The sequence below is a fragment of the Dermacentor variabilis genome, chromosome 1 (assembly GCF_050947875.1).
Source record: "Dermacentor variabilis isolate Ectoservices chromosome 1, ASM5094787v1, whole genome shotgun sequence".
Lineage (NCBI taxonomy): Eukaryota > Metazoa > Arthropoda > Arachnida > Ixodida > Ixodidae > Dermacentor > Dermacentor variabilis.
Window position 1 is genome coordinate 262,548,315 of NC_134568.1, and position 4,831 is coordinate 262,553,145.

Below are 4,831 nucleotides of genomic sequence, written 5' to 3' on the forward strand. Positions count from 1 at the left end.
TTCATGGAATAAACTTTCGAAAGCCCCGCTCAGAGTAAACTACTGGCTTGTAATTCATTAATCAGCCCTAAACTCGAGTATGCAAGCGTGGTGTGGGATCCATATAATATAACGAATATTAAAAACTTGAAAGAATTCAAAGGAAAGCCGTAAGCTTTATTTATTCAAAATTTTTACCGTTCGATTCACCGTCTGAGCTAATAAAAATAACAGTATCCAACTCCTGGAAACAAGAAAAAACATATATCGAGAATTTCTTCCCTTGCTAATAAATAAAACATTGGCGCTTTATCCTGCACCCTATGTATCGTTTCTAACCACACGCCACACGCGTCACTATCAACCCGGTTCACTAACCCCTTACTTTGCTCACATTCAAATTTTTCTTTTTCCCGCATAGCATTAGAGAGTGGAATTCGCCGACACAATAACTGACAACGCATTGCGATGCGGCATGTGTTGTTGTTGTTGTTGTTGTTGTTGTTGTTGTTGTTGTTGTTGTTGTTGTTGTTGTTGTTGTTGTTGTTGTTGTTGTTGTTGTTGTTGTTGTTGTTGTTGTTGTTGTTGTTGTTGTTGTTGTTGTTGTTGTTGTTTTGTTACCTTTGACCCAATGTTATCCATTTCTGTATTTGTTCTGCTTGGATCTGTAACATGATCTGCAGCATGAAATAAATAAAAATATTGCAGTGCAGCTACGATGATTCGATTGGTGTTATGAATTTCGTGCTTTTAGCGCTAAAACACAAATTACAGGAATAGTGGGCACAAGTAGTGCCATCTTCCTCACTGAAATCTACACACAGGAATTCTCAGAACAGATATAATGGGTAAACTATTCTATGGGGAGCCGCGATCTGTTTGCGTCGTAAATACAAGACTTTGCACCAGCTTCATCTAATAACTGGGTTTAAGCTGCGTCGCACACAACGGCCTGTTATCAACAGTTGATACGGCGAAGGACGGGCTACCGCAAGTCGTGGCCACGATTCCTGCTGAGCACTTTCAAGAGAACGTTGGTGAACGGTTGTGGTTTAGTTGAGGTGCGCCGCATGTCACTACGGTGTTAACCCCGTTGCTCCCATGGTCATTACTAATCAAACACACAGGCGCATTTGTGGGGCTTTGCAAATCCGATGCATTGGTAGCAAAAGGCACGAGCTCTCTCTCGCAGTGATTTCCGTGCATTAAGTACTCCCATAGACAGTAGCCAAAACGTTATGCTATATTTCCGGGCGGTACACTTCCACGAACGACATGTCAGAGTAAAGTGCGAAATATCTGTTCAGGTTATGATGCCATTGCGCGAGTCGTCCTTATTATTAATGCGCTGTAACAGCACTCAGCTTGCAGTGTGTGCTTCTGTGCTACTCCACTCGGACTGATTTACTGAGTACAGCAATGAACTGCAAATTTTTCTTGTTCCAGCCCAAATACTTCTAACTCTGTAAACACACGTCTATCCGCTTTTGTTTGAGTGGCCCGCGTTGGTGTTCTGGCATGTGCGTTGCTGTTGGAACAATCCTGTTCGCGCTTGTGTTTTATGCGGCTTTTCCGCACAACTGGTCATGCTGCAGAAAAGCACGCTTTACAAAAACCATACTCTGGACAACGCAAACATTCTGACATTACCCCCGTTTGCGTCACTCATGAGTTGTGACCACTCGTCCCTCTCTTCTACGTATTGCCCCGCTACCTTAGATGATAAGCAGCGCTGCAGCTTACCAGATGTAGCAAATGAGCCCCAAAGCCGGGCACCTGTAAGCAAATGAATGGGGAAACACGGCGACGAAGTGGGCATTGACGATTACCCCTTTATAGTTCCGTCTGTTCAGTTCAGCTTGGTGTGGAGCGGTAGAATTTTCTTAATATGTTGCCATTGCAAAGCAATGTAAGAGCATAAAACAGTAAAAAAGAATCTGCGGCATTTTAGGTTATTGTTCCAGAAGCCAGAGCTTATCTAGCGGAGTTACAAGATGAGGCTACCAACCAGTCAACGGAATCGCTAATAGACTTGCTATAAGTATATGCCTAATACATGTAGCATGCAGAGAATGACTACCAAACCGCTACAAAACATGGTCTGATTGGAATGACGTCGCAGAAAAAACGCAGGAATGGTGCGTTAGTGTCTTGACTGCGCTACGAAGAAATAGACCCATTACTTTGATGTTAATTATTCTTTGTTATTTCGGTTTCATCATTTTCGCGAATGGGCAGTGCTCTCTGCATTTCACACAATCATACCCACTCATGTACCCAATAACACATTCATACCCAATCATGTACCCACTCCTTCTTGATTTCTATGGTGTTTACACGTTCCTCAGTAGGGTCTTACCACCACATGATCAACCAACCTTGTTTACGCTTGCAACGAGCGTTAAACTTCATTTCATTCTTGCAGATGCCAAGACCGCCTCGCTAAGCAGTGAATGGGAGAGCAGCATTATGCCAGGGATACAGAAGTAAAAAGAGGCACACATACACGCCTCATGCTGCGTACTACATGAGTTCTACTACGCACTGCATGAATTAGCTTTTTTTTTTTCAGGTCTAGACGTCCCGTTGTTATAAAAATGAAACCTCGAAGATGTTTTTTCCGGCTTTCTTCAAAACCGTCAGTGATAGGATGATCATACCCGCCTTCCTAGTAACGTCGCTTACTTTCTTCTCCATTATTCTGCTGGTCCCTTCTTTGGGCAAGTCAGCACGTTTCCCCTTTTCTCTGCTAGCAATTCAGCCGGTCCGTCAGCGTAGCAATTCCTTTTTAAAAAGAAGGCGCCAGAGAGGTTCCAGCGGGACGGTGGGCTCCGGTCTTTACCACTCGAATTTAGTTTCTCTTTTCGTCTCGCTCCAGCGGCGGAAGAAGCTAGAGCACAAAGGAACGCCATGCGGGAAAGGGGTGGAAAGGGGGGGGGGGGGCGGGGGCGGAGGAGGTGGAGATGGGGCGGCAGTCTCCTAGGCGCTCCAATTTGGCCAGTCTAGGCGCTCGCTTCAGTGTCATAAAACGAACCGTTTACTACCGGAAGCGAGTCCCCTAAACTGCTCATCACCTCCTCCCCAGCTCCCAAGCGATCGCCGACCCTTCCCTCCGTCGTCTCCGCCTCGACGCGCTCGCGGGCCTCCCCTGCGTTGTAGCGCCCAGCGTTCCGCGAGCAAAGCCGAGCCAACGTGGGGAGGAAGTGAGAAAAGAGCACGTTGTGTTTTCCGGCACTTCTCCAAACAAAAGCCGCTAGCAACAGCTGCGCAACTCTTCAGGCAGACTTAACGCCCGGAGCGCTGCTGCCCTGTGTAGCCGGCGTGTTCCTCAGCATGTGAGGCTGCGCATTCCGAAAGCATTTTGGCGGACGGAGGAGGAAGGGGCACTCTCGTACACGTCCTCTTAAGTGGACTCTAAAGTAGCAATTGTTCCGTGAGCGCAAATGGAAGCGACGTTAACGTGGATTGTGTGAAAACGAGATAAAACGCAGGGTAGATAGGAATGTCCGCAATACTAAAATTAAGCGACACGTACACGCAAACGCACAAGCTTACTAGGGTCTAGACAACAGAGACACATGTGTCTGTCTTCTGTAGTGCAATGTTTTCTAGAAAATACAATAATGTAAACGGCGGCACTCAAGTGAATGTCATGGCGATTATAGCAGTTCCGGGGGGGGGGGGGGGGGGGCGGCGGTATTTATGTGTCAGCACGGAGGGGAATAGAAGGCGGCAGCAACCTGTTTCTAATTATTTATTTTTTTACCACCAGCGCTGCATTTCTTCCTTTCTTTCTTTCTTTCTTTCTTTCTTTCTTTTAATGTTAGAATCATTAAGTATGCCGTTCTAGGGGAGGGGGGGGTAAACACATGAATGTATAGACCCGCATGATATGTTTGATACTTTCTTACTGCAAATCGGATACACAAGTTACTCTGAAATTAGTTTATTATTATTATTATTATTATTATTATTATTATTATTATTATTATTATTATTATTATTATTATTATTATTATTATTATTATTATTATTATTAAATGCGGTGCAAGAGCACGTAAAAAGTCAGGGGAAAGGCGGTCGACTCCATCAACCCCCATTTTGAGTCCTCCCCTTAACAAGAAGACCGTAATGAGCCCGAAGGCCACAAACGAAATTTATTTAAAAGCACACTAATGAAGCATTATTTTTTTACCATAGAATAAATAAAAATAATGTTTCTGGTAACTCATGCGAGGTTTCTTGATGTTTTTCTACGCGAAAGCACTGGCAGCCTGCAACGGCATTAAACGAAAGAATAAACATTGAAGCTTAACATAGTTACGAAAGTAACGCATGCTTGTTTCAGGTCATCGTATTCAAGTGGCAGCATTTATTTTTCTCTTCTAAATAACCTTCCAGCAGCTTAAGAATTATTAATGCAGCTTGTAGGTACTAAACATGCGCCAGACTATTCTCTAATGAAGTTGCTAATCGTCATATTACACACGCAATAGCCAGCTTGGCAGAAGGCGCCACTGCAATGAACTTCTTATGCCAGGAATTAAAGTTCCCACAAACCACTAGACCTATCCAATAAAGTGCAGAACGTAGTGGAGAGTGGGACAAGGCGCCCACTTGAGCGTCGGCGAGAAAAGGCGTTTGGCGTTGAAAGCCTTGTTCAAAGCACAAATCACAGAACGCGCAATAAAAAAAACACATGCCAGAAATTATAGTCATTGCTTCACAAAATGCTATCTATTGCTAGCAAGTTTTTTACTCGCGGAGGATGTAGAACGGTGGATGTTGGGTAATTTTCGGAAAAGAAAGGAAATGTCCATGCCCTCCTATGTGAGTGATATGCCTCTCTTAA